Below are 18,635 nucleotides of genomic sequence, written 5' to 3'. Positions count from 1 at the left end.
ATGTTAAAAGATAACTTTAATTTTCTGAGATGTAATAAAAACATATTTATATGCCAAAGTCAAGCCTATGAGTTCCAAAATGATGCCTGTTACATTACTTCTGTTACGATTGTCCATCTCGCGTCTGTTACAAATTAATTACAATCTAGCTATATACCATGTTAATCTTATTGAAAGAATGTGTATGTTTATTCTACTACACATGTTTATTAATTATATTTGCTAAAACATCACCTTCCTATATTTCAAAAAGTAATTCTACATTGTTAAAATTGAGAATATATATGTCCACAACACTTCTGTTATGTTCTGACTTTGGCATATAAATATGTTTTTATTACATCTCAGAAAATTAAAGTTATCTTTTAACATATCATTCATTAAAGATTACATGTTTTGTGACCTGATGGTAAAAAAAGAAATGGTTTTAGGTGAATTTTTAAAAATAAGTTCATGTCCCCATAAGCCTGGAATCTCTCTAATATATTTTATATATATATATATATATTTTATATATATATATATATATATATATATATATATATATATATATATATATATATAAAAACAGTATAAACACTAGATAGGAACTAGACATAGACAAAACACTCAGACAAACAATATAAACAGTATAAACACTAGATATGAACTAGACAAAGACTCATATATACATACACATTATATATATGTGCGCGTGTGTGTGTGTGTGTGTGTGTGTGTGTGTGTGATATATATATTAGACACGCACACAAATTGGTTCAAATAAACAAACAGCCAAGGGCACTTGAGGTATGGCAGGTAAACATGAAATAAGCAGTATAAACAAACTAGCAGCTGTTAAGATGAGGTAGTGCGAAATAGTGCAAATGAGCAAGGTAAAGTGAAATGTGCGGTCCCTGAGTTCAGTGCGTTAATGAACGATGAGATGTATGCGCATGTACATGTGTGTGTGTTGGGGGGGGGGGGGGGGGGCCCTGTGAGGATGACATGATCTGTGGCAGCGGGCAGAGGGGGGGAGGAGGGGCAGAACAGGGAGGGAGTTGAGCCTCCTGACTGCCTGGTGACCAAAACTGTTCTTGAGCCTGCTGGTTTTGGCCCAGAGACTCCGCAGTCTCCTCCCCGACGGCAGCAGACTGAAGAGGCTGTGAGATGGGTGGGTGGGGTCACCTGCAATCCTGATGGCTTTGCGGGTGAGGCGGGAGTTATACAACCCCAATTCCAAAAAAGTTGGGACAAAGTACAAATTGTAAATAAAAATGGAATGCAATAATTTACAAATCTCAAAAACTGATATGGTATTCACAATAGAACATAGACAACATATCAAATGTCGAAAGTGAGACCTTTTGAAATTTCATGCCAAATATTGGCTCATTTGAAATTTCATGACAGCAACACATCTCAAAAAAGTTGGGACGGGGCAATAAGAGGCTGGAAAAGTTAAAGGTACAAAAAAGGAACAGCTGGAGGACCAAATTGCAACTCATTAGGTCAATTGGCAATAGGTCATTAACATGACTGGGTATAAAAAGAGCATCTTGAAGTGGCAGTGGCTCTCAGAAGTAAAGATGGGAAGAGGATCACCAATCCCCCTAATTCTGCGCCAACAAATAGTGGAGCAATATCAGAAAGGAGTTCGACAGTGTAAAATTGCAAAAAGTTTGAACATATCATCTACAGTGCATATCATCATCAAAAGATTCAGAGAATCTGGAAGAATCTCTGTGCGTAAGGGTCAAGGCCAGAAAACCATACTGGGTGCCCGTGATCTTCAGGCCCTTAGATGGCACTGCATCACATACAGGCATGCTTCTGTATTGGAAATCACAAAATGGGCTCAGGAATATTTCCAGAGAACATTATCTGTGAACGCATTTCACTGTGCCATCCACTGTTGCCAGCTAAAACTCTATAGTTCAAAGAAGAAGCCGTATCTAAACATGATCCAGAAGCGCAGACGTTTTCTCTGGGCCAAGGCTCATTTAAAATGGACTATGGCAAAGTGGAAAACTGTTCTGTGGTCAAACGAATCAAAATTTGAAGTTCTTTATGGAAATCAGGGACGCCGTGTCATTCGGACTAAAGAGGAGAAGGACGACCCAAGTTGTTATCAGCGCTCAGTTCAGAAGCCTGCATCTCTGATGGTATGGGGTTGCATTAGTGCATGTGGCATGGGTAGCTTACACATCTGGAAAGACACCATCAATGCTGAAAGGTATATCCAGGTTCTAGAGCAACATATGCTCCCATCCAGACGACGTCTCTTTCAGGGAAGACCTTGCATTTTCCAACATGACAATGCCAAACCACATACTGCATCAATTACAGCATTATGGCTGCGTAGAAGAAGGGTCCGGGTACTGAACTGGCCAGGCTACAGTCCAGATCTTTCACCCATAGAAAACATTTGGTGCATCATACAACGGAAGATACGACAAAAAAGACCTAAGACAGTTGAGCAACTAGAATCCTACATTAGACAAGAATGGGTTAACATTCCTATCCCTAAACTTGAGCAACTTGTCTCCTCAGTCCCCAGACGTTTACAGACAGTTGTAAAGAGAAAAGGGGATGTCTCACAGTGGTAAACATGGCTTTGTCCCAACTTTTTTGAGATGTGTTGTCATGAAATTTAAAATCACCTAATTTTTCTCTTTAAATGATACATTTTCTCAGTTTAAACATTTGATATGTCATCTATGTTCTATTCTGAATAAAATATGGAATTTTGAAACTTCCACATCATTGCATTCCGTTTTTATTTACAATTTGTACTTTGTCCCAACTTTTTTGGAATCGGGGTTGTAAATATCCGTTAGAGAAGGGAGAGAGACACACCAATGATCCTCTCAGCTGCTCTCACGATGCGCTGCAGAGACTTGCAGCAGGACACGGTGCAGGCGCCGTACCACACAGTGATGCAGCTGGTCCGAATGTTCTCAATGGTGCCTCTGTAGAAAGTGTGCATGATGGGGGCCGGGGCTCTTGCTCTCCTCAGTTTGCGGAGGAAGTACAGACGCTGTTGGGCTTTTTTGGCCAATGATGCGGTGTTGTTGCTCCAGGACAGGTCTTCAGAGATGTGCACACCCAGAAACTTTGGTGCTGCAGTGGAGAGGGTGAGCAGCACCATCGATAGATAGTGGAACATGCTGGGTGTTTTCTCTCCTGAAGTCCACAACAATCTCCTTCGTCTTCTCCACGTTCAGACGGAGATTGTCGTCCTTGCACCACATGGCCAAGCGGCTCACCTCACTCCTGTAGATTGTCTCATCGCCATTGTTGATGAGACCCACCACAGTCGTGTCATCCGCAAACTTAATGAAGAGATTTGAGCTGGATGTTGGTGTGCAGTCGTGGGTCAACAGAGTGAAGAGGAGGGGGCTTAGCACACATCCTTGGGGGGCCCCCCGTGTTCAGTGTGATGGTGCTGGAGGAGTTGCTGCAGACCCATACAGTCTGTGGTCTCCCCGTCAGGAAGTCCAGCAGCCAGTTGCACAGGGAGGTGTTGAGTCCCAGCTGGTCCAGTTTATGAATGAGCTGCTGAGGAATGATTGTGTTGAATGCTGAGCTAAAGTCTATGAACAGCATTCTGACATGAGTCTTTTGTCTCCAGGTGGGTGAGGGCTGAGTGGAGGGCAGTGGAGATGGCATCATCGGTCGAACGGTTGGACTGATATGCAAACTGGAAAGGGTCCAGGGTGGGGGGCAGACTTGATATGCCTCATGACTAGCCGCTCGAAGCACTTCATGAGGATGGGAGTGAGTGCGACAGGGCGGTAGTCATTGAAGCAGGAGGGAGACGGCTTCTTCGGGACCAGGATGAAGGTGGTGGTTTTGAGGCACATGGGCAGGGCTCGAAATTAACTTTTTTTCTTTGTGTCCCCCAGTGGTCCCGAATTCTGTGTTGTATTGTCCCGAATGGAAGCAATAGTGTCCCCATTTTTTTCCTCTCTGAAATAACCAGTGGTTAATATTATCATATGAAGTTACTATTATATTTGTAACTATGCGATTTTGAACCCTTTATATCATTTTTACAATAAGTCACAAGACACAAGTGACACGTCGTATACATCATCTACTTCAAAATTACAGTTATTGCATTTTCAGTTTATTAAACTTTGGCGATCTCACTGTATGAATAGATACCCGTTTATTTAAAGGGGCCAACTAGCTCATTCAGAAAATGTTTCAACTCCCTACATCTGCAGTACACTTTAGTTGAAAATAAGACCCCTTTTATGTTCATTTCATCTACTTATACCTTGAATATCTGTTGGCACTTATAAGGCCAACTTATAATTTTCACCATTACCGTTATCCATTTTTATGAACTTTCCGTTATCCATTACCGTTATCCATTTTTATGAACTTTCCGTTATCCATTTTTATGAACTTTCCGTTATCCATTTTATGAACTTTCGCTGCCGGGTGCAAATGTTAGCAACATCAGCATAGTGCCAGGTCCTAGCCTAGTTGTGCTGCTGACTGACTAAACTTTCTGAACTAGAAAGACACCAAGAAAACTCACTTATTCTGTTGAACGGTATCTTCCGTCAATATCATCCACATCATTCCTGTTGTATTTTATAACGTGTCTAACAGTGTTCATTAAGTTCATTCAGTTGCTAGCGTTGCCTGCAGACCAGGCGATGACACTTTGGATCCTGAAGGTCCCGGAGACGTTATGTCTGGGCTTTCAGTTTCTTCCCCGCGGTCGGTCCGCTTCAACCACTTCAGCATTTTTGTTCTGGCAAGAGTCGGCGCAGCGTGTGCGGTAGCAATTCCATTCCAAGTCCATATAACGCGGACTCCGGCCGAAGATTCTAGAACAGACTGCGCTGCTCTGTAGCCTACGGATGCAGGTGCATCGAAAGTGAAGCTACTATGTATTTTTCCCTGTTAACGTTTTAAAATTAAAATTGACAAATTAGGTGAATGTCTACGTATGTGTTACGGCTTTGTAAATAATATTAATGTAGAACTTTTTTTCTAGATCTATTTTTTTTTTCCATTGTCCCGGGATTGTCCCAGATATGATAATTTTGTGTCCCGATGACATTTTTTATGGTCCCCGGGACATCGGGACACCGTTAGTTTCGAGCGCTGCACATGGGGACAACAGCCTGGCTCAACGAGATGTTGAAGATGTCTGTAAAGACATCTGTGAGCTCCTCGGCACAGTCTCTCAGGACACGACCAGGAATGTTATCAGGACCCGGGACTTTTCGTGCATTTGTCGTCCTGAGCTCTCCTCACGCTGTCTGGGGACAGCGTCAACACGTGGTCGCCGGGAGGTGGTGGGATCTTCTGTGCTGTGGTGCTGTTGTCTGCTTCAAAGTGAGCGAAGAAGTCGTTCAACTGATTCAGCAGAGACATGGAGTTGTCACAGGTCTGCGGCGAGAGCTTGTAGTCTGTGATGGTCTGAATCCCCCGCCACAGGTTCCTGGTGTCTCTGCTGTCATTGAAATGGTCAGCAATGTGCCTAGAATACTGTCTCTTGGCCACCCTGATGCCTCATGACAGATTGGCCTAGGTGTCCTCAGGCCCACCTCGTCCCCAGCTCTGAAGGCGGTGTTCCAAGCCCACAGGAGCCTATGGACTTCCCGTCAGCCATGGCTTCTGATTGGCCCAAATGGAGATGGTTCTGGTGACCGTAACGTCATCCATGCACTTCCTCATGTAGGCAGTGACGGTCTCCGTGTACTCCTGGAGATCTGTGATGTTGCTGTAGGTGGCCGCCTGTCTGAACATGCTCCAGTCAATGGTGGAAAAACAGTCCTGGAGTGCCTCTGAGGACCCCTCTGGCCACACACGTATCTGTTTTGTAGCTGGTTTGGTGACTTTAACCAGCGGCCTGTATGATGGTATTAGCATAACAGCAGCCAGTTGCACAGGGAGGTGTTGAGTCCCAGCTGGTCCAGTTTATGAATGAGCTGCTGAGGAATGATTGTGTTGAATGCTGAGCTAAAGTTTGTTTATCTGGGTACTAATCTTTGAGAAACTGGATTGGCAGAATTGTTGCCTGTGAAGAAAAGAATGTCTTTTTATTACCCTTCTGCCAAGTTAATATTTACTTAAGTGCAATTTTTAAGAGCCATAGATTGTATTTTATTTATCGTTTTTGTTGAGAGTGGTTTTGTTTGATGGTTTTATTTCTTTAGGTTATTTATTTATATTTTTTACATTCCACTGTTGAATTGAATAAGTTGACTGAATTAAAAAGTTTACTGTTTTTTGAAAGGGTGTATTTGCATGATCATTATTATTATTTTACTAGTGGCATAAAATTGTCTTGAAAAGAAGTCAACAATATCGTTTATCACAATAATTTATGAGACAATATCATCCAACAAAATTAGTTATCGTGACAGGCCTACCCACGACAGTACACCGTGACACCCTCTGCAACCCACGACAGTAGACCTGTAACAACCTGTAACGCAACAGTACACCTGTAACACACTACAGTACACCGCAACCCACGACAGTACGCCCTAACACACCCACAACAGTACGTCAACACATGAACACACCACAATACACCGCAACACTCTGCTGATCTCACTTCTCTCACTCATCACATGGCACAGCAGCAAAGGTGTTTCTCTCTCTCTCCCCCTCCCTCTGCGTCTCACACTCACCACTCCTCAGAACTGAGAGGTATGCCGTATGACTATGGAAGTCTAAAAATACTTTTAAATACAAATATTCCAGAACATCTCTTTAAGCTCTTTGCTGTATGCATGGTTGTTTTTTGTGAGTACAACTGCAAAGCCCTCCATTTCCATTTTAAAATAAATAAATAAAAACCTGGCTCTTTAAGCTCAGTGTAATTAAACATTACTGCTCTGCTCAGACAGAGAGGTCAGATGGGAAATAAACAAACCTCTGCTGCACACAAAAGGTGAAGAGATGAGACACTTTCTAACAGTAAGACTGTTAAGCTGATTTATACTTCTGCGTAGAATCTACGCTGTTGGTACGGCACCAATGCTCACGCAAGTTGAAGTGTTTATACTTGCACACAAGGCGCGCATGTCCTCCAGGAGGCCTGAAGTCAGCTTGGGGGGGGGGGGGGGGGGTAATCCCACAACAGGAGAGTTCTGTGTTTGACTGTAGAAATAATAAACAGAATATAACACGGACAAAATGTTTTGAAACAAGTTTTACTTGGGGGGGGGGGGGGGGGGGGGGGGGCTTTGAATGATTAATTAAATTCAATTCGATTAATTATAAACCAAGTGAATTCTGACAAAGCATTTCTGAAGTGTTGTAACCCATCTGCATTCAGCAGTATGAGAGGCTCGAAGCACAACTCGTGTTTAAATCCACAATTCTCTCAATCACTGATTGAGGGATGCTTTATCATTTTTATTGATATTTTATAGTTTACATCAACACTGTTTATTGACAGTCTGTGAGAATAAAAAAAGATTGCATACTTTTCTATCTTGTAGAATTAAACTGGCCATTACAATGAACAGCAGCTGGGGTTCGGTATTGCTCGAATTTTATTGATCCCGATTCTGCCCATTGGTCCTGGTTCTTATTGATTCGCTAATTAGATTCCAAAATGTAAAAAAAATAAAAATATATATTTTTTGCACACTTTTCTTATATAATGTGTAAATATTTATATAGAATATATAAATTTAAAAATATATCTATAAATTTTACTGAACGATGAACTAACACCAATAATCTTGGCTCTGAAATTAGAATAGGATGCTTGTATAAAAATAAATTATTCAAACGTGTTAGATAACATCTATTATATTGTTTATAAATGTGTGCGTTTTTTTAATGAATACATTCCTTTGTATAATGTTTTACTGGATACCAGTTGCTTTAATAAGAAACAGGATTAGCTAATTGGGATATAAACATTTCCTGTTTCTGGCTCTAAGCTATTCGCCAGATAGCGACATTCCATAATCACAGAGATGTTGAGGCAAGAGTTGGAGAAGAAGCCTGCTAGAGTTTACTACCAAAAAAAAAAGAAGTCAGTCAGGATTTATAAGGTGTACAATTCTATTTTCAGCTGTCATTTTAAATCATTTTCAGTGGAATTGTCAAAGTTTATGGCAACATCAACATATAAAGATTAATAAATCAAGACTGAACATGCATTAATTATATTTGTTATAATAAAATAACAAATGGGGAAGAAACAGTATCCATGTGTTGGTTTCAGTTAAAGTTCAGAGCCCTGTTCAGGACACAAAAAGAAAAATGGGGGGGGGGGGATCACGGCCATATTTTAACAATTCGTTCTATCAATTTAAATGTGCCCACAATTTAAATACAATAAAGAAATGAATACCGTGATAGTCATTCAGATTTTGTGGGAATGAATTATATAAAATCATGGCCATGTTTTACCCCCCACAAAAACACAACAAAAAAAACCCACACACTAAGGGGAGCTCGTGTGTGTGCTGTCCAATGGTAGTCGCTATACTGCAGATGTGCTGTGAATTCTGGATCACGTTAAAACGTTGAGCAGTAGTGTTCTACAGGCCATCTCAATATTACACCCACCTCCAAAGTTCACATGAGCCAAATGAAATGAGGCTGCGGTTTAGAGAAACACTATTTACCGCAGTTCATCTTCTGCACTGTTGTCATTAGCCATGTGTATTGTGCCATCAGCTTGTATCTAAACAAATGGACACGCAGTTGCATCACGTAACCATGTCGATAGTTACGTACGTCCTTGCAGATATGTAGCCTTTGTTTGCAATAATAAAATGATTATCACAGAACTGATAAGCAGAACTGAAATTCTAATTTTTAAGGGGGTCCAGGACCTGGCATTTTGTATTTGGTTCTAACTGGAATGGAGTTTGGAACTAAAGACAGATCTCGGTCATAAAACTATAGGACAGGTAACTCAAACTCGCAGTGAACACCCAGACACTTAACTTCATCACCTTCCTCAGTAGGACACTGAACCGCGACGTTCCTGAGCAGCTCATGATTGATAGAATGAGGGCTGAGATTTTCCCTGAGAGATGAATTCCAGCTCGAGATGTCTGAATGGCCAAATACAAGTACACCACATAGCATACAGCCATGAACACCATACTGAGAACACACAGGCTCCATCAATCACCTTATTAAACCCATTTTCAAAATTAATTTCTGTAAAATTACAGATTTTGGTTACAAGTGGGGAAAAAGCCAGGACTATCTACTGGCTGCTGACTTAAACCAACACTGCTATATATAGTTAACATGTTCATGAAATCAAAATGGAGGTTTTACAGCTTTTCTTCGTGTCTTCTATTCAAAAATAGATTAGAAAAAGGAAAACAAAATGTTGATGGATCATCCTGTACTCATGCATTTCACATCCAATGCAGCTTAAATAAAATATAACACTCAACTATTAAAGCCATGTTGTTATTTTCTGTTATAAAGGAATAGCCTGTATGAAGTGAAATTCTGTGCCAAATTTAAGCAGAATCAAAGCCATCAAAAACATGTCACAGGGAGCAATTTCTGGGAAACATTAGCCCTCAGGGTGATGTAGTGAAAACAAAGTGCAACTAGTAGCTTAATTAAAAGAATCAGAATTATCATTCAACAAAAAAATTTCCCTAAAGAATCCCCCTCCCCCAATTTGGCCAATTCTCACCCATTGGACAGCTTTTCCCATCACACAAAAACTACCAATTAGGGAGGGTGAAGGAAACACATGAAGCTAACTGACTGCATTTGTTTTGTACTTGCATTCTGTCATGGTACTCTCTCAAGGAAATGTCAAACGGCAGGAGTATTGTCGCCACAGCTCAACAAAACACTTTTTTTTTTGGGTGTTCCACCTACTCTCTCTCTATCATGTTTGTATATCTATGCCAAAGAGCACTCTGTCCTCCAATTGATCAATGTCAAGGAACACACTGTCAAACAAGGTGAGAAAAGTAAAAGCCACGATATGCTAGACTTTTCTTTGGGGTGTGGTATGGTGTTCCAGAAGCCACATCACTGTTCAATTATGTTACGCTATAAGGCCTGTTTGTCATTCCCAACATTCATATTCAGGCCCAATGCAGGAAATTTATGGGCCATGACAAAATTGTGTGAAAAATCAGCCTGAATTCATATAACCTGATCCCAGCATTAGAGTTATTACACCAACACATCCATTCCTCATTTTCCCAATAATGTTGTGTGAATATTCAACCCCAGCCACCTCTGCGTGCTCGCGCACACACCTGCACAACCCCATTTCCAAAAGTTCACACTATGTAAAAAACAATATAATGATTTCCAAATCCTTTCGACCCAATATAATTGTCCTTGTATTCAGTGCTCAAACAAACTTTACTTTTTGAAAATATACATTTATTCTGAATTTGATGCCTGCAACACTTTCCAAAGTAGTTGGGACAGGGTCAAAAAAAAAAAAAAAGACTGGGAAGGTTTAGGAAGCTAAAAAAAAAAAAAAAACCACGTGTTTGGAACATTCTACAGGTAACCAGGTTCATTGACAATTGGAAAGGCTCAGTCATTCACAAGTAAGGATGGAGCGTGGTTCACCACTTTGTGAAAAACCTGCATGGGCAATTAGTCCAACAGTTTAAGAACTTCTCAATGTACAACTACAAGGAATCTAGGGATTTCACCATCAACAATCCATATCAAAAGATTCAGAGAATCCAGAAAAATCTCTGCACGTAATCAGCAAGGACAAAAACCAACACTTGAATGCCTGCAACTATTTTATTGACTGTGATTATGTATTTAATGTTGTATTTATTATTTACAGCACGTTCTCCCTGACACTCCACATGTTTTCAAAGCTACTGTATCATGTTTTTGCGGATTTTGCTCAACATTCTCCCAATGAGTCCTGAGTTTTCAGAACGTCGTTGAGCAGGCTACAGCCTTTCCTCACGCAGCACTGCCTTAAAAACCAATAAGACTGCATAAAGAACATTACTACATGGTCTCAGGAATACTCTGGAAAACTGCTGTCAGTAAGCACAGGTCATCGCTGCTTCTGCCATGCAAAGAGAAAGCCAAACATCACCATCCAGAAATACTGCTGAAGTCTCTGGGCCCGAACTCATTTGAGACGGACTGACACAAAGTGGAAAAGTGCACAGTGGTCTGACGAGTCCACATTTCGCATTGTTTTTGGAAATCATGGACATTGTGTCCTCTGGGCTAAAGAGAAAAAGGACCATCTGTATTGTTACCAGCACAAAGTTCAAAAGCCAGCATCTGTGGTGGTGTTTTAGTGCCCATGGCAGGGGTAACTTGCACATCTATGAAGGCTGATGAAAGGTACATACAGGTTTTGGAGCAACATGTTGCCATCCAGAAGACATCTTTTTCAGGGATGTCCCTGTTCATTCCAGTCAGACAACACCAAGCCACATTCTGCACGCGTTACAACAGCGTGGTTTCAGAACAAAAGTGCAAAATATGACAACAGTGACCCTGGACTGCTGAGCAACTGAAATTGTAGATCAAGCAAGAATGGGAAAGAATTTCACTTTGAAGACTTTAGTCATAGTGTCCTCAGTTCCCAAACGCTTACCGAGTGTTGTTAAAAGAAAAGGTGATGTAACACAGTAGTAAACGCACCCATCACAACTTTTTTGGAATCAGGGTTGTACACACATCTATCCGCACCCACGCCTGCACGCGCACACAATCTCTGGATCATACACAATTAATTCTCTCTAATGATCCATGATAAAGATTGGCTTGAAAATTGCCTGGAGTCAGACTAAAATACTCACCGCATTACTGCCAATAGCAATGCATTATAGATCAAAATCAGTCTCACAGTATCAGTGCAATCAACAGCTCTCCACACACACACACACTTTCTGAATGTCTTGAAAAGCATCAGCATTTAAACCCATGCACAGATTTGCTTTTAATCCAAATCTCGTTTAAAAAAAAAAATAATAATAATAATCACAAAAAGATCTTTCCTAAATAAGCCAAGCTCTGTATTTTCTTCTAATATCAACAAATAACGTGGATCCCTGGATTATCTACAGATAATAAAAAAATACAAATAAAAACATCACAGAAGTGCTTAAAGACTGATTAAGAGCCCTGCGAAAAACAGACCATTACTGCAAGTCGATTTAATGAGCTTGAAAATGTTAAGCCCTTCCTGTAGTTGACGACATCCATCCATACACCCACCCCTTATAACAATCATTTAAAAGAAATGAGTTTATGGCACTCTGGAGCTGAACTCAACATTTAATTTCAGTTTTAAATAAGAGAACATCAAACCTGAGGAACACATATTTATGAAGAAATGCTTGAAACTGATTGCTAGATTTCCAAACCCAAGGATTTCACAAAAATACTTTACATTTTCGCATCAAGAAATATCATGTTCTACTGTAAATTAATGAATTGGCTGGGTGAAAAAGACTCTCAGTCTGAGGTTACTCTGAGAAAACATGATCAAACCTATAAAACTACAGTTACTCGAGATAAACTGCTGGCCAGCTGCTCCGGGCCACACACAGATCATTTTCACATGTTCTTTTGTTAAGTGCTGCAAGTAGATGTCAGTCATGAGGAAACTGACGAACTATTTTGAAAAATTTGAGTACTTTGTGAATGTAATAAAAAGAAATGTAATAAGAATATAATAAAAAGAGAATAACACGCTGGCTTGAAGATGTCAAGTTTATCTTATGTTGAAAAACCTGCATTTTTCATATGAAATACATCACAGAGCTGAGTGACAATTTCCTATATTTCACTCTGATGACGTCATTCCCAGTGTTTTCCCATTGACTAGATGCACATTGTCAAAATGGTGAACCGATTCAAAATTAAAATTCTTTTGATTAACGTGCGTATTTTTTGTGACTATGTCCATATAATAAACATTATACAGCAGTGTGAAGATATGAAGTTTACTTCGCTTACTTGTGAATATGTTCGCACATCACTACTAAATGCCTAACCATAACCTTAACCTAATCCTTAAATTAAAAAAAAAAAAAAAATCCCTCAAACAGCCTAAGTGAGGACCAGCCAAAATGTCCTCACTTACCAAAAACGCCCTCACACTGTTGTTAAAACACATTTTATGGTCCTCAGTATGTAGCAAGTACACACACACCAGACGTTATTTCACCTTTTCTACAATACGACCAATATTCATTCTTACACAATCTGCTTTTAATCATACACGTGAAATAGAAAAGTGTAGAGTTTGTGTAAATTTACACAACAGGCAGTTGTGTGACAATATTGACAGATGTATGTCATGACATCACTATCAATATTCTTTTTTTAATTAGCTATAAAGCACAAAAAAAGTAAACAAACGGTTGAGTTCAAGACCACTGTGTAAACTAAACACAGGATTATCACTCCATGATCAGAATTCTGGACTGTAACATTAGTGAGTTCCTCTGTAGCTGCTGTGAAGCTCCTGAGAAGTGAAATGTAAGAGTTATTGTAGACACCTTTAACTGTCTGTAGGCACACCTTTAATAGCTGTGCTCCTGCAGTCCAAATGATCATGATGGATGGGGGGGGGCCCTCCATACTGCAACGTCTTTAATTCAAAATATTCAGTCACTACAAAGGCGGGGCTGCTCACTCCTTGTCTTTTCATGCGCCTAGCGAGCTGCGTTCATCGATTCTCGTGTCACTGCCAATGAAAATAAGAACACGAATCATGTGACCTACAGGGAGCTGTTGCCATGGTAACACCCGGCCTTGTGGAATTGCAGGTCATGCATCCGAATAAGTGAAAGAAAAATGATTATGCATGTGAACAAACAGTGCAAATGTTCCTGGCAATATTGAGATGAATATAGTATAATAAAATTATTTGAAAATTGTATCTGCGAATGAAGAAAGCTTTCAGTCTGCTTTTAAATTAAAGGATGTGAAACAGAAGTAAAACTCCAGCCCTCCGAACATGCACGTTAAATCACCGTTTTACATCTCAACAGAAAAAGAAGGGAAAAAATGAAGTTTTTCCACGGAAGTTCACAGGAACTTGCTGCAAAAGCAATACGCCTACGATGAGCAACATTAGTAGGTGTGTGTTTTGTTGCCACACTGTGCTCTAATTAAGGTATTTACTCTCGTGGCTTCTCCCAAGGGAACAGAGCCAAGGACAGAGATGCAGCTGCATATAAAATTGGATTTCAGCCTGGAAGATACAAAAGCCACGCTGAAGAAATGCTAAAACAGGAAGCTAACCTGTTCCAAAACGCCACCGGTTTCTGTATGCTGATGAAGTAAAGCCAAAGAATTATCTGGGTACATGCACTTTCAAGCAAAGTTAAGCAGAGACTGTCGTTTTTTAAAGCAAAATTATAAGGACATACTACACTGTGACAAAAATGAATTACTATAGATGCTGATACTGCAAAGACAAGCGCAGTGTTCAAAAACCAAAAGACACCCCAACAAGAAACAAACAAACAAAAAAAAGTATTGCAAATGCAGTTCAACTGGCAGGAAAACAAACCTGCACAGCTAGAGAATGGTTCATTACAGTGAACCATTACATATACAGTGAAGTGTGTTCCATCAGACCTGCCCAAAACAACACAGATCAGACACTAAAAAGTTTAAGAATTACATGCTAACTCAGCACTACCTGGCTGTTTTAATCCTCTGATAAAGGCATTTAAAAACGAGAAGATTTTCTGCAATTTACATTAACCTGTTACTTGAGACAAACTGATATTTATGAAGTGGGTTTTTTTTCTTCCATACTTCAATAAGCTGTCTCCAGGATAATCAGTAGGAGAATAAATACAAGACAAATCCTGTTACCAACTGAGTCCCAGATTAATTTAGCCAGATAAGTAAATCCTGCTTTATAAAACCTTCAACACACCATCACACTACAATCAATCAGCACTTTCCTACAGGACAGAAGAGAGCATTCATCACTCCAAACACAATTACTCCCTCTTAATGGATCCATCCCTCAGTCATGGAGACAGTCTGCTCTTATCTCACACTGAAACAGCAAAATGACTCTCTTACACACTCCTCATACCTGCGAATACAACTCACCTCACCTGCACTGATGATCAGGGCAGATAACGCTCTCCAAAAATGTTCTCCACACAGTCAGAGATGGAGCTTTCATATAACTACACTCAAGTTGGAAAAATTAAGTGAAATCAGAATTTTACAAAAATGAGCTCTTTCTGGATAAATGGTAAACTGTGTGTGGTAGATGTTTTAAACACTCGCATACTGAACGCAATAGATATTATAAAATAGCAAGCACTTTGAGAAAGCTCTGTGGGACCATTATACTTTTTTAAATTAAATTTTAGTTCTGTGAATGAGTAGTAAAATATTCCATTACTGGGCCTGAACATCAGTACAAACATCTGAAATTAGACTTTTTAAAACTCATTTTATATTAATTATACCTCCATACTCTCAGTACTAAAAACAGGGTTAAACAGTAATAATTGTGAGAATTGGTTGTTTTTGTCTCATGCATTAGGCAGTGATTGTAAAAAGGTTTTTACATATTATAACAGACTGAAAAAAACAAGAATAAACACTTATTCAGGAAGTCCTTTATTTCTGAATTGTGATTCTCTACAAGTGTTTAAGGTGTCAGATGTTCTGTCCTCTTTATGAACTCCAACACAAAGTGAAAGTAAAGTCTTTATCTGAAGTTAAAGGGCCACTTTTCATACACAAACATTTGATTCTGTGTGACAGTTTCAACTAATCTGCTTGTCAACAAGGAAAAGTTACTTAAATACATTATAATATTAATCTGCGGACCAGGGAACCCACAAAAGCACATTTATCATAGCTATAAAACAAACAAACAGACAAACGAGAGAGAAACGAATAAAGGCTGTTAAAGGCGTTCAGGACTAAGTGAAGAAATCTGAGAAACATCCAGCCCAGTTTAACTCCAACTGTGATTGAAAACACCGATTAAAATAAAACCTGCTAAAACTGAGAGCCGGTGTTATTTTATGAGGATGAGAAAGGGCAATAACAACCTGTTTATTCTTGATTAATTTATTCAGCATGTCCATGTGAAAAGCGGCTGAGGCACTTCTAAAGTTGGCGCCCAAATGTATGTTGATGTGTGTGAGACGACACAGTGAGTGGATTAGCGAGTTCGGATCAAACTCCTGAAATACAGCTAACGATTTATTAAAAAAAAAAAAAAGCCACTACTGTAAATCCGGAGCGTTTATTATAATTAATCCTAAACTCTATTGCATGGCCAAAGTGAATGTGTGAGCAGGCCTCAGCACTGTGCTGCACGATAATACCTCACATTAGCGTTACAGAGAGAACATGTTAAACACTGAGGAGGAAAAAAAAAGAAGAAGCGGCGAATCGATATGTAGCGCGAGACTCCAGTTAGCTTAGCATAATCACAGTCACAATCACAATAGTGCACTGAGGCAAGCGGTTTAGCAACGCGCCTCACACAGCCGAGTACGAAGAATAATAATAATAATACAAAAAAAATTTTAAAATAGCCAAACATGCGCACACATACAAAAGGGGTGGGGGAGCTACGAAAAAGCCAGTCCACTTCCTCAGTGTTTTAAAAACACGCTAACTGAGGTGTGTTTATTACTAACACACACATACAGGATGATCATCTGTGGTGGCCATAGAGAGGCGCGCGCGCTCCCCTCCCCCACTCTCAGTCTCTCAGCGCGTCCTCCATCTTTGATACGAGCTGCTTAGCTTCAGCTAGCGCGCCCTCACCTCACAAAGATCTCGGCAAAGGTTCAAAACTCACGCAAACTTACCTCCTGCCTGCCACAAAAGAAATCTCCGTAACGTGCCCTTGCGATAATTGGGTCAATATAATGACAGAATACTTTATGTTTTATATACTAATTTAGACCTCAAGCGGAACCGCGCCTTTCACCAGAGAAGCAATCCTAAACTGCCATCTGGTGGCACTCAGCTCTGCGAAATGGCGCGAGCACACTCTGATCTCAGCGCGCCTCCTGGTGGACAAACGAAGAAGTGCCGCGCTCCCTCCAGGGGCAGAGTGCAGAGATGGAGGGAAAAAAGTGAAACTTTAAAATAAAGTCCAGGCTCTGCTTTAATAATAAACAAAGAATCTTCTAGAATTACAGAGAAAAAGAGTAAAATACACTGCAGTAGACTGCAGTTGTCATGAACAGTTTTACACTCAAGTCTCCATCAGTGAACAGTTGATAACTTCCACAAAACAGGCTTCACGTTAAAACTATAATGAATTGCCTGGTTTCACAGTTATACTTTGTGACTCTATAGGACACAGTTATAGAAGCGAGCCATTTATAATCACGCTATCTGTTAACACAAAGATGAGGATGGGTTCCCTTTTGAGTCTGGTTCCTCTCAGAGTTTCTTCCTCAAGAAGTCTGAGGGAGTTTTTCCTCACCACCGTCACCTCAGGCTTGATCATCAGGGATTTATTAAGGATACATTTATTAAGGATACATATATTAGTTCATATGTCTAAAGTCTTTATTTTTCTGTAATGCTGCTTTGCAACAATGTCTGTTGTTAAAAGTGTTGTACAAATAAACTTGACTTAAAATAAACCTCACATCAAGTTCATCACATTTTAGTGCATATTTGAGATGCATCTGTATCTAACGCTGGGACATTAATAATTTATTCTGCTTTATATTGCATTTGTTTCACTTTCCAACTTATTTCAGGAGAATATTAACAAAACCGGCGGCACGGTGGTGTAGTGGTTAGCGCTGTCGCCTCACAGCAAGAAGGTCCTGGGTTCGAGCCCCGGGGCCGGCGAGGGCCTTTCTGTGTGGAGTTTGCATGTTCTCCCCGTGTCCGCGTGGGTTTGCTCCGGTTTCCCCCACAGTCCAAAGACATGCAGGTTAGGTTAACTGGTGGCTCTAAATTGACCGTAGGTGTGAGTGTGAATGGTTGTCTGTATCTATGTGTCAGCCCTGTGATGACCTGGCGACTTGTCCAGGGTCACCCCGCCTTTCGCCCATAGTCAGCTGGGATAGGCTCCAGCTTGCCTGCGACCCTGTAGAAGGATAAAGCGGCTAGAGATAATGAGATGAGATTAACAAAACCATTCTGTTTCTTAATTCCATCTTTATAATCTCTAAACACTATCGACAATTTAATAGTGAATAATAAATAGTGAAAAACAATTGCATGAAGAAAAGGGTTAGGATTAATTAAATAAAAAAAATAAATAATACATAGTAAATAATATTACTACATATACATGCACACTTTAGACATCATGGATTTCCTGCTCATAAAAGGTTTTTTTTTTTAAATTAACCTCTAAACGTCAAAATATAACAATATAAAGAATTTGTAGGAAAAAAGTCTAAAATCTCACCCCCCCCCCCAAAAAAAAAGTTGCATAATCTTCAGAAATGTGCAGATCTAAGAGGAGACTCAGACATGAAAAATTCATAAATTAATTAATACAAGACTATTTCACTCATTTAACATGAGGTGAAAGTGTTACTTATAACCTCAATGCAATAACCTCGATGCAAATAACATTTATACTAATACATTAAGATTTATTATGTGAAATAATAATATGTGAAATTAAACACATATAATGTTCATTATTATGAACATTACATGTGATTTAATTTCACATAATATTATTCTAAGTA

At 39.7% G+C, this 18,635-nt stretch overlaps 1 protein-coding gene across 4 annotated transcripts in view; it reads right to left on the bottom strand.

The window, feature by feature from the left end:
* The window catches only part of stag1b (STAG1 cohesin complex component b), a 66,834-nt gene extending 49,905 nt beyond the window's left edge, over window positions 1-16,929 (bottom strand). For 3 of the 4 annotated variants that reach the window (XM_060899659.1, XM_060899658.1, XM_060899657.1), the window contains exon 1: window positions 16,776-16,929. The gene's annotated coding sequence lies outside the window, so the exon portion shown is untranslated. Of the gene's footprint in view, window positions 1-13,488; window positions 13,655-16,775 lie in introns of all 4 variants that reach the window. The other variant, XM_060899660.1, reaches the window with a different exon arrangement.
* Between the last annotated feature and the right edge of the window lie 1,706 nt (window positions 16,930-18,635).

The sequence above is a fragment of the Neoarius graeffei genome, chromosome 19, assembly GCF_027579695.1.
Source record: "Neoarius graeffei isolate fNeoGra1 chromosome 19, fNeoGra1.pri, whole genome shotgun sequence".
Lineage (NCBI taxonomy): Eukaryota > Metazoa > Chordata > Actinopteri > Siluriformes > Ariidae > Neoarius > Neoarius graeffei.
The sequence above is the reverse complement of the archived record's forward strand: the minus strand, read 5'-3'. Positions and strand labels throughout refer to the sequence as shown.